Raw genomic sequence first — 12515 nt, 5'->3', positions numbered from 1 at the left:
TCTGTACTACATTGTAGTAATATTGTAGTAAATGTTTAATAATAGAAAACATAAATTTTAAAAGAAAAAAAAACCAAAACCAAAGAATCACATGATAACGATCAATGTCACAATGTACCATAGTAAAGCAGTACCATTAGTACTTATTTCACTTGTTTCAGTGCAAGTTTAACAAAAATAACATATTCCTATGTGGTTTTCCTACTGATAAAAAAAAATTGAAGATGAGTATGACGTCAGAACTTTAAAACAAATGTGTTATCTGTCAGATCATATGATTTGGTCATGTGAGCGAAAACAACATCATGTTTATGTCTGCACTTTCAAATATCGCAGAAATAAGACTCATATACGGACAAAAACATAAATTTAAAACAGACTTGTTATTTATAGGGAAAAAACATAATTTACATTTATTTAACTCTAAGGTCATTGTATATAGTGTTTCAAATAGTTAAATTTGGTATTTATTGGCAGCCAATCAAGATTTATCTCTTTTAAATCATCCCAAAAATGTGCATTTATCATAATCCATCAATTTCTTCATAATTTTATATTAAATATTAATTATTCATGTAAACATGGAGCAAACATGTTTATTTTCATTTATATTGATGAATATTGATTAAAAGATTATTTATTGGAAAGAGGTGCAAAAATATTTATTGAAAACAATATGTATCTGCATAATGTATTGACTTAAAAGTATTGATTTGAAACCTAAATTCAGAGGGAATATGCAAATAAAACATATAAAACAACATTGCCATTGTTAACTCATAAACCAATTGAAACATTTCTACCAGTTACACAAAACACTGTCATAAATCATTTAGGTTGAAAACACAAGAATTAAAACCTGTGTTGAAAAAGAGCAAACCATGGCCTGTGCCTCAAAATGTTACCTTTGTATTGTAAATACCCATTTTTTTTCTTCTTTGAACCTTGAAAATGGAGTGGAGGTTTTGGAAGCTGTGGAAATTTAATGGTAAACATTTCTTGTAATTGGTTAATTATAATAATTATACAAAAATGACTCAGACTATTCCATATAGAAATTGTAAATCAATTAACTGTAAAACACAAAATGTAATCTAGCTAATTAGAATTCAAAATCTATTCCAGGTTTTTCTTCAAGGAATAAATGTGAATTTATTTCCAGTTTAAAAAAAAGATATAGAAATTTTATTTTAAAAAGAACATGATTTGAATAAAAGAGTCATTTTAATTTCAGTACATTTCTCCATGTTGTTGGATACCCTTAATATTTTCTACATCTTCTTTTGTCACAATTTATCAAACTATCCCAAATATCTAATCACAATGACATATATATTCACACTTTACAGGGGATGCATTTTATCTGAGTTATCTCCCCTTATCACTGGGCATGTTATTTCCTGTGGAGAATGTCATCTTAAGATATGATATCTGTCATACTATTCACCCCTGCATGAGATGAAGGGTAGAATAAGTTCAATGTATATCAGATATCTGCACACATTGCTGTCAAGTATCACTTATAGTAATCAGAAAATGTATATAATAAGGGTCACATAGTTTCATATCTAAATTCATTTAACTTTTGGTTGATTCAAAATAAAATTTCCGTTCATCAGTTTTATGTGTCACAGAACTAGGTTTGTCTATCCTAATTCATTTATAGAAAATTTTAAACTTGCATTTATGTACATAAGAACTGACATTAAATTTGGGTCTTTATATTCATCTCAAAGTCAGACATACAATTTGGGTCTTAATTCATCTCAAAGTCGGACATTAAATTTGGGTCTTTATTCATCTCAAAGTCAGTGTGACCCTCAACATGGATCACAAACTGACCTCCCTAAAATTTCAAGAGGTTGAGGAGAATGATTTGCTAGAAGTTGACAATGCTAGATCTGAACATTGAAGCACACAGATGCAGGATAATATCAACAAATTAAAGAGTATAAGGGGCAAAGAAGTTTGACAAATAGTGACAAAATATACATGACAAAACCAAAGTCAAATATAGGAGGAGCAACTATAAAACAGGGCACATCAAGTTTTTAGTTTTAAAAATAAGAAGATGTGGTATAACTGCCAATGAGACAACCTTCCACCTGAGACATATAAGTCAAGAACTAAAGATCCCCATACGGCCTTCAACAATGAGCAAAGCCTTTATCCTCTGGTCATCCATGAAAAAGCCATAAATGACAAATGTAAAACAATTCGAAAGCAAAAAACTATAGGACTAATTCATGTACAAAATAATGAACAAAAACAAATATGTTACACAGCAACAAACTACAACCACTGAATTACAGGCTCCTGACTTGGGACATGCACATCTAGTGTGGCAGGGTTAAACTAGTGTGTTGGATGAACTTGGATCCAAATCCTTCCCCTAACCTGGGACAACAAAACAAACTTATAATGCAAAAAACACTACACGAAAAAAAACTAGAGGCTCCAAAGAGCCTGTGTCACTCACCTTGGTCTATGTAAATATTAAACAAAGGACACAGATGGATTTATGACAAAATTGTGCTTTGGTGATGGGGATGTGTTTGTAGATCTTACTTTTCTTAACATTCTTGCCGCTTACAATTATCTCTATCTGTAATGAACTTGGCCAAATAGATTCAGTGGAAAATGTAAGTGAAAATTTACAAATTTTATGAAAATTGTTAAAAATTGACTAAAAAGGTCAATAACTCCCTTGGGGGTCAATTGACCATTTTGGTCATGTTGACTTATTTTTAGGTCTTACTTTGCTGTACAGTATTGCTGTTTACAGTTTATCTCTAACTATAGTAATATTCAAGATAATAACCAAAAACAGCAAAGTTTCCTTAAAATTACCAATTCAGGGGCGCAACCTAACAAAAGGTTGTCCGATTGATCTGAAAATTTCAGGGCAGATAGATCTTGACCTGATAAACACTTAACCCCCTGTCAGATTTGCTCTAAATGCTTTGGTTTTTGAGTTATAAGCCAAAAACTGCATTTTACCCCTATGTTCTATTTTTAGTAGTAGCGGCCATCTTGGTTGGGTATGCGGGGTCACCAGACACAATTTTTAAACTAAATACCCTATTGATGATTGTGGCTAAGTTTTGTTAAATTTGGCCTAGTAGTTTCAGAGGAGAAGATTTTTGTAAAAGTTTACGGACGACGGAAGCTGGACGACGACGGACGCCAATTGATGAGAAAAGCTCACTTGGCCCTTTGTGCCAGGTGAGCTAAAAATGAGAACCAGAAAAAATAACAACCAAACAGCTAGAGGCTCCTGACTTTTGACATTCACATATGCCACTGGATTAAACTTGTTTTAAAGCACCAAACCTCCCCAAACCTGAGACAGTGGTGTAACAGTACAACATAAGTCTGTCAAAATTTACCTGTCAACATCATAATCAAATACAGAAACAAATAAACCACAGGGCACATTAAGTTCTATGTTAATGTTAAATGATGAAACCTTGAGATATATTCAAGGAGCAGAGCCATAAAAATCAGATGGACTGCACACCAATTTAAATAAATAAGCAGTTGAAAAGAGAAACATTAAGTAGCATAGTGATATAGAGAAGAAATCACATTAATATATATGTCATAAGTGCATGCACCTAAAACACAGGTTATATATACTCAGCACAGCATAAAAGACTCCAGAGGCGGATTTAGGGAGGGGCCCGGGCCCCCCCTTTTTGGGAAAAAATTTGGTTGCTTATATAGGAAATCACTGATGCGTGACTCAGGAGTGGGCCCCCTCTTAGGTCAGTCAGTGGGCCTCCACTTATAAAAATACCTGGATCCGCCACTGTACTCAATGTCAAAACATCAATGATCATGTGCATTAATTAATGACACAAATTCCCTACACATACATGACAAAACCGAATGTATAGGAGCAATGCAACAAATTAATGTATATATAAATGGAGTGTTTAATTCATAACATTATGATTGCGCGATAATAAATCTCTAAATTTTGCAAAACACAACAAAAAAACATAACATTACATCACCTGATCAGATTAAAATGACTTTCTGCCATTTTGGAATCCCAAACGTCATGGAATAGCGAAATCAATAACCAATACAATTCCAGTCAATAATTCTACAACCATGAATTCACATGGAGTCTCATTGCAAAAAATGTGAAATGTCAATGAAACACAAACTTCATCAGATATTCTAACTAGATTACCGAAGCTTACAACATACAAACAAGGCGAAAAAATCAATATTATTTCTAGGAAAAATTAAGCTGCATCATTTACGATTATTTCTACCGATCGTGAGATTGTAATTAAGGTGTCTTAAATAGATGTTGATGTGACAATGGGAAATGACGACTGTGTCATTAAAAAAAATCTAAAATCAATATGAAAAAAATATTAAGTTGATTGTGAGTCACTCTTTTTCTTTTGAACATTTACCGTGAAAACTATAAATTCTATAACTACATAATGTATTACATTATTTCCCTGACAATCTGTTTCACTACACTGATGCATTATGTAACAACAAACAATGGTTTTTTTTCACAATAACACATGAAATCCTTAAATAATAATGTTCAACTGTAAGCAAAAAAAGTGCAGTAGTTTTTAAAGAAAGAAAGAAACAAAATAATTTGAAAATAAAAATGCATATTTGTTTAGGGGTAACTGAAGGACGCCTCCCCGTGTGGGAATTTCTTGCTACATTGAAGACCTGTTGGTGCATGACCTTCTGTTTTTTTGTTTTTTTTCTATGGTCGGGTTGTTGTCTCTTTGACACATTCCCCATTTCCATTCTCAATTTTATACCATATATAGCAATAACAGAAGCCCTTTAAAAGCTTATGTACTTTCTGAAAAGTAGTGAACATATATATATCAGTCTTTGAAACCGCATTTATACATGTGAGACCTTAAACTACCATAAGATCAATTCTATAAATATTAAAAGCATTAATTTTTCAGGTACATATTTCAATGACCACATTTGAAAACATAGCTGCAGTAACCTATTGAAGGTCATAATGAGCATCTATCATATGATGATGCATTAAATATACAAGGGAGAGAAAGGAAAAAAATACTTCAAGAAATGCATGTTGAATATCATTTTTCTGGAGATCTATTGTGAGCCTTTTTCACTTGACATACAAAACTCCGGTACATTTTTAGGCAATAAGGTGAATAAGCAGAACATATTTCAAATTAGTATGTTAAATATCATTTTTCTGGAGATCTATTGTGAGCCTTATTCACTTGACATACAAAACTCCGGTACATTTGAAGGCAATAAGCAGAACATATTTCAAATTCCAGTTAAGTTTGTGTAAAACTGTGTTGAAATGTCCACCCCTCTTTACCATGATCAAACTCAAATAACTGACCCATCTCAATAAATAAGATCCTGGAAGATAGGAAATTAAACAATACAACACTTCTCAAATATTCCCTTGTGGCTTCTTTTAAATCAGTTTGTTTTTCTCAGAGGCAGATTTGGGGGAGAGGGGGAGGCGGCCCCCTCTTAGGTCAGTCAGTGGGCCCCCACTTATGAAAATTTCTGGATCCGCCACTGTTTCTTCATCTCAATTTCTATTTCAAGAACCTACAATCAGTGCAAGCACATCTAATTTCAAACTCTAGACTAATAAATGTTCAAAGCAATCCAGGCAACATACAAGATCAGTGCCTCCACTTCAAACTTCTACCTCGATCAAGATTAAACTCTAGAAACCTTTCTTTGATAGTATAAGATAGATAAATTAGCTACCTATAGATTATGTTCAAGACAACAAGACTTTTTTTTTTACCACATATAATATTATCCTAATAACTCAGAATATTAATTGTTATAATTTTTCAATAATAAATACTGTTCAAACTGACTCTAAATCAACTTGCAGACCCTCAGATTGAACTTTATCTCAAGACTAGCATCAACACATACAGGTTTGGAAAAAAAACATTAGATCTAACTTCAGCGTTGTCCTTCTTATATATTGTTCTGTTTAGACTATTCCTATACCAAAGAAAAGATGTTGTATGATGGCAAATGAGACAACTCTCCACAAGAGACCAAATTGACATGGAAATTATTAACTATAAGTCACCATACGGCCTTCAACAATGAGCAAAGCCCATACTGCATAGTCAGCCTTAAAAGGCCCATAAATGACAATGTAAAACAATTCAAACGAGAAAATTAATGGCCTAATTTATGTACAAAAAATTAATGAAAAACAAATATATGTAACTCATAAACAAATCACAACCTCTCAATTACAGGCTGTGGCGGGGTTAAACATGTTAGCGGGATCTAAATCTTCCCCCCTAACCTGGAACACTGATGGCATAGTACAACATAAGAACGAACTATAAAAATCTGTTGAAAAAGGCTGAACTCATCAGATGGATAAAAATACAAATACTAAAAATACAAGTGGACATGGCCAAGTACTTGTACATCCAAACAACAAAAGGACACTAAGAACAGATCTGAGAGAACTCACAGTTACTGACAGCTAGTTCAAAGCCACTAACAACTAATAAAAAAATCATGCATGTAATAAATATAGGAAGATGTGGACTAGATTATCCCATATCTTTAATAACTAAGGATAAAGTACTCCAATTCAAGGTATCCTGGCATCTCAGACTTAAATCCTGTTTACTCTGTCTGAGGTAACTTAAGGTATCCTAGATTCATCTAAGACCTATTCTGTTGCAAGACTAAACACCAAGCATGGAGGATAATGATATGTCATAAAATCATTATCTCAAGATGAAACTCTTAGTCCAAGACCTACACTAAGTCTACAGAATAGACTTAACACACCATGGCTTTGTCCTAGACATAAAGTCTGTCAGACAAGTAAAAGATATAGAATAAAATTACATGTTTATCAAATATAATGCATCATTCCTAGACATAGTGACAGCTTACTCCTACTCACGACAATACAAGATCTATGACACCTAGAATATTCATTGGGAAGTGCAAAGGGTATCCATATTTTAAATGTTAAAAACAAATAGGCTTCATATGAACTGCATCATATAGAAATCGACCATATGAAAACTCTTTAACTGTTTGAAAATTGAGTTGTTAAAAGAACCCTACAAAACAGACCAGAATTTATTTTTAGTTTCGTATTAGCAAGTTCTAAAATCAATTTATCTTTTATTTTGTATTAGAAGGTTCTAAAATTGATAAAAGTCTTATTCATTTACATGTACATGTGCACTTGCATAAGGTTAATTTCTATCAGACTTATTTTTTCAATTTTTCGTCTTAGCTTGAAGATTTTTGCTATGAATTCTCATCTAGACATTACTAAGTGGATATATGGGGTTTAACAGAAAAGAGAACAATGGACAAAAAAAATTAAGAATAGAGAATTAAGTGAGGAACTTAAATATAAAGAAAAACATGACAGAGAAAAATTAAGAATACAGAAATAAAGGACCCTCCAGTGGCGGATCTTGGGGAGGGTTCCGAGGGTTGGAATCTCCCCTTTTTTTTGAACGATCAATGCATTTGAATGGGCACATATAGTTGGAACCCCCCCTTTGTCTGGGGTTTGGACCCCCCTTCTTTTGTAAATGGCTGGATCTGCCCCTGCCCTCCATCCTGACCCTTATACATCTGAAATATTTTAATCAGGGGCTGCAACATTAGGGTCATTTTTCATTATATAAAAAAAAAATCAATATAACAGAAGCAAAACACCGTATCATAAAAATTTAGAAACCATTTATTAGCAAATTGTGTAGCCTTATTACTTCTGTTTACATGAGGGTATGTATCATCACACTGTAACCATGGTCATTACAGAAAATTCTGAAAAATACATTTTTATGCACATTTGGTTTTTGAATACCTTTCGGTTTGATCAAGCTATATATCTTAACACTGTTGATTTATTGATGAAATTGTGATCATTTGTCATGCTTAGTTGTAACCTTAAACATATTATTTAAAGGGGGTAATCACCAAGTAATCAGAATTTAAATTGAGACTGATTAGTTTTTTGCAGATCAATGATCGATCAATGGCAACATAGACATTTAAGGTTAAAAAAAAGCTTTTCAAGCAACTTATATTTTTTTAAAGTCTTAATCGATTAAAAAAAAAGTTTCTTTAAACTTACAATATCCGTTTTGATGTCCAGATCATCCTGAAGTCTATCAATCAAATGTCATCAAGAGGCCCACTTTAGTTGTTACGAAATAATGTCTTGCACACATCCCATGTTATTAAGATTTTCAATGTAGGTTATAATTGTAATTAACCATATGATACCAGTATAATCAATCAATAACTATGTCCTTATCTTATCAAACACCTGGTGCACCTCACATATAACAATAAGTCTTAAGTCATTACAGGTAGACAGTAGAAAACTAAGGAGAAAATCTTTAGATGATGCAGGGTAGATTTCCTGGTACACCTCACATATAACAATAAGTCTTAAGTCTTAACAGGAGAAACTAAGGAGAAAATCTTTAGATGATGCAGGGCAGATTCCCTGGTGCACCTCACAACAATAAGTCTTAAGCCCTTACAGGTAGACAGGAGAAACTAAGGAGAAAATCTTTAGATGATGTTGTGCAGATTCAAGACAATGCATAATATAGAATAATTATATATGCAGTTTCAAATAATTGATGTTTTATTTCAGATCATGACCATGGTTATGATAGCCTATGATTTTGCATTTATAGTGGGGTTATGTAACTTTAGAATCCAATTCACTTACAACTGTCACTATTACAGACTAATTATTCTATAATGGAAACACTACATGATCTAAGCATGTTAAAATAATATTTTACTCCTCCCCCTTTTTTCTTAAATTTTTTTTCAATAGAACATCAAATATTTAATAATTGATAACTAGGGGAAAAGCTGTTACATGTATTGATGTACACTATAAACATATGTCAAAATGCATACTGAAAAACCCTTGATCTGCCAGTTACAGCTCATTATTGTTGTTATTCATCTTGCAGGAAGTAGGATTGTGTTATCAGAGAGATGGTTATTACATGTATTTGGTTTTTAGTTTTTAAATTGCACCCTTTTATGTTGATTTTGTTGTGGAATAGAGACTATTTGCCAGCCAATATTGCCCCACATATTCATTTGTCTTGTCTTCCGTCTTCCCAAAATGTTATAAATTTAGGAAAAGTTTGGCATGCAACATTTTTATCCTTTTACTAATAAGTTTGAAATAAAGCCTTGTAAAGTTAATATGATAAATCATTTGAATGAATGAATAAAAAGGCCATGAATATTCAACAATATACAAAAAAGTGTTGAAACTATTTGGAATTTTGGAATGCAATATATTGTGGTAAAATATTATATATTATCAATTCTCTTGCAAATTTTTATGATTGATATATGCAATTTGAAATAATATTATTCACTGCAAAACAGATAGTTGTATAACCATTACTTTTTTGAGACAAAAATTGATACCTGTCAGAATATTAGCACATTTCCTGTTAAAAGTCTAAATTTGGGGCTTACGTCAGAGCTGCAGTCTTCAAAAAAATATATATTCATCATCAATTTGTCTAAATTCAGCTAGATGTTTTAATATGGTATTTGCTTGACCATCACTGAAGACTCGAGATGTCTTAATTTGTTTTACATATTGTTTTTGAGTTGCTTTCTTACTTAGATTTACACATATTACTCCTTTAATTAATATATAAACCATAATTTTGACAGAACGTGGACAAATTTAAATGCTTTTCAGCAACCTGAATTAAAGTTAACTTCAATATTCTTAATTATAACATCAAAAATGAAACTCACAAATATCAATAGGAGCAGAAAAAATAAATCTTACATGCTGAATATTATATTATCTTTATAGCGTTCTAAAAATTTAAATGCATGGTCATCGCTAATGCAGAAACATTATTTAATAAATTGTGATAATGTGATCAACAAAACTATATTTCACATTCATATTATGACAATTCAAAATTTTACTTATCAGTTATGGTGATATATTCAAGCATGGTGGTACACTCATAAATTGAGTAAAGTATATTCATGAAAGGAAGAGTTATTTCGTAAACAATTACATTCAAATTCTAAATTCTGAAAATTTCAAATCAAAATCTTTCAAAATAAAGAAAAGAATAAAATACAATTCATATAGTAATTCTTTGCTTTCAACTGACAGAAAAAGAATTATGTTAAGACATTACTTCAGTGTTTGATAAAAGATCAAAAGATCTTATTATGTCCCCCTGAATGATGAAGTGTGACCTTGACACCATATTGAACAACTTCAGAATTGATATAATGTTAAAATACCAAAGAGTGCTACTTGAAAACACTTGAATTTCATATCTGAAACGAATTCAATGGTGTATTATAATTTATTAAGTGTTACAAATTATGACAGTTCCACACCTGAAGAATTTAATAATTCTTGCAAGGTGTACTTGATATGTTGTCTTTGTTGATCTTCAAAAACAGACCTATCTAAGCCTGACAATAAACATAAAGATGATCAGGATGATATGAAAATCAATTATATGTTCCTTATTTGTTTAAATTATTCCACTTAATACCTAACAAATCAAAACCGCAAAATAAATTATATTTTTTACAACTACATTGTGAAATCAGGACAATTTACCAGGGTTATGACGATAGTTTTATGGTACTTTGTAGAAAGGATTATCAAGTTATAATCCTAGTTTTACGTCATCTTCAATTCCTGTCAGTTTTAAGATGATTGAGGAGATTCATAGATTATTGATGGTTTTGCAAGTTAACATGTGTTTCTCAGATACATACTCAGTGCAGGGCCCAAACAGCCACGAAAAGTGATGTGGCCAAGAAACTTCCCTTTTTTAAAGGCTATTTGGCTCATGATGTCATTGATGCTTACATTGATAACAGCATGTGTGCTTTTAGTTTCTAGTGATAATTTTCTATCTCAAGCAAGTGGCATGTTGTGAAAAAATTATAAACAAGAATGTATCCACAGTACACGGATGCCCCACTCGCACTATCATTTTCTATGTTTACTGGACCGTGAAATTGGAATAAATTCTCTAATTTGGCATTAAAATTAGAATGATCTTATCAAAGGGAACATGTATACTAAGTTTCAAGTTGATTGGACTTAAACTTCATCAAAAACTACCTTGACCAAAAACTTTAACCTGAAGTGTAACAGATGGACGAATGAACAGACGGACGGACGAACCAACGGACGAACGGACGCACAGACCAAAAAACATGATGCCCCTCTACTATCGTAGGTGGGGCATAAAAAACTAGATCATATTTTTGGTATTGATTTTACTTCATAAAACTTTAAACTTTACATCAATATCTATAGTTAGAGGTCATGGATTGGCAGTAATAATTAAGAACACCTTTTCTGTTTATATATGAAATTCCTCTTATATTTAGAGTTACTGACCTTTTTGAGTACCTACAATTAAATTGAAGTCATAAAACTTTTGAGTCAGTTTTTTGTACTCATATTTGAAAACCAACCAATCAAATTGCTGGATTTCATGTTTGAAGCATGATTTTGTGTTCCAAGCTTTAAGATCCTCATTGACAAATTATTAATTCCAGCTCCATGTCAAAATGTTTCATTTTTTGATAAATGGCAACAGTTTAAGTTTTGATATGCCCAATCCCCTCTCCCCTCCCTTACTTTAGCTTTGACAGTTTCACTAAATTTCAGACTTGTTTCAAAGAAGTTGAAGACTTTAAAAGTAATACTTTTAAGTATGGACAAACCCTATATACTTTAATACACACTATCATTAGGATATAAGGACAAATGAAAAAGATTTGCTACCATATAACTGCTTACTACCAAATAATTTTAAATCTGATAGCTACTATTAGTTGTCTCATTGGCAATCATACCACATCTCCTCAATTGTATATAAGGTATGATAAAGTACGGTAAACAATATTTCTTTCAGGTATATTTGTTGAAAATCGGGATTTTGACTTAATTTTACGATCCCGATATCGGGATTCGGGTTGAGGGGTAAAAATCGGGATGATACCGCGAAAATCGAGATAGTTGGCAGGTCTGAGTATGCTATAAATTTGCTCTTTATATCTTTTAGCCACACTTTAGGAGAGACATACAATTGATCAATAATGTGAAATGTGTGATTTGCCCTATATTCATGAGGCCCCTCATTGGGGGGGGGGGGGTCCTAGTAATCACATTATCACCACTTTTTTGCCAATATAATCACATAATCTTTAAATATTTGCTTATCTTTAGTAATCAAATAAGCAAGTAATCACATAATCAAAAACCCCATGAGGGCCCTCATTCATATGACATCTGTTTATGAACAGTATTTTTGTTGAACTCACACCTTTTTTTTATACTTGTTAATTAAATTTCATATTCAAATTTATCGTACTCATACATTGCAAAAAGAAAAATTATCTGTCAGAATTAAAATTAGGCATAAAAAGGAAGCTGACATTATTATTTCTGAAGAAAC

General features: G+C 32.0%; 1 protein-coding gene across 3 annotated transcripts in view; it reads right to left on the bottom strand.

Moving 5' to 3' along the window:
• The window catches only part of LOC134695615 (tripartite motif-containing protein 2-like), a 44125-nt gene that overhangs the window by 25863 nt on the left and 5747 nt on the right, over window positions 1-12515 (bottom strand). The window contains exon 1 of one of the 3 annotated variants that reach the window (XM_063556910.1): window positions 4020-4139. The exons of the other annotated variants lie outside the window; for them this stretch is intronic. The gene's annotated coding sequence lies outside the window, so the exon portion shown is untranslated. Of the gene's footprint in view, window positions 1-4019; window positions 4140-12515 lie in introns of those variants that run through there. 3 annotated transcript variants of the gene reach the window in all.

This window comes from Mytilus trossulus, chromosome 14, assembly GCF_036588685.1.
Source record: "Mytilus trossulus isolate FHL-02 chromosome 14, PNRI_Mtr1.1.1.hap1, whole genome shotgun sequence".
NCBI classification, from domain to species: domain Eukaryota; kingdom Metazoa; phylum Mollusca; class Bivalvia; order Mytilida; family Mytilidae; genus Mytilus; species Mytilus trossulus.
Note: the sequence above shows the minus strand (reverse complement) of the source record. Positions and strands in the feature narration are given on the sequence as shown.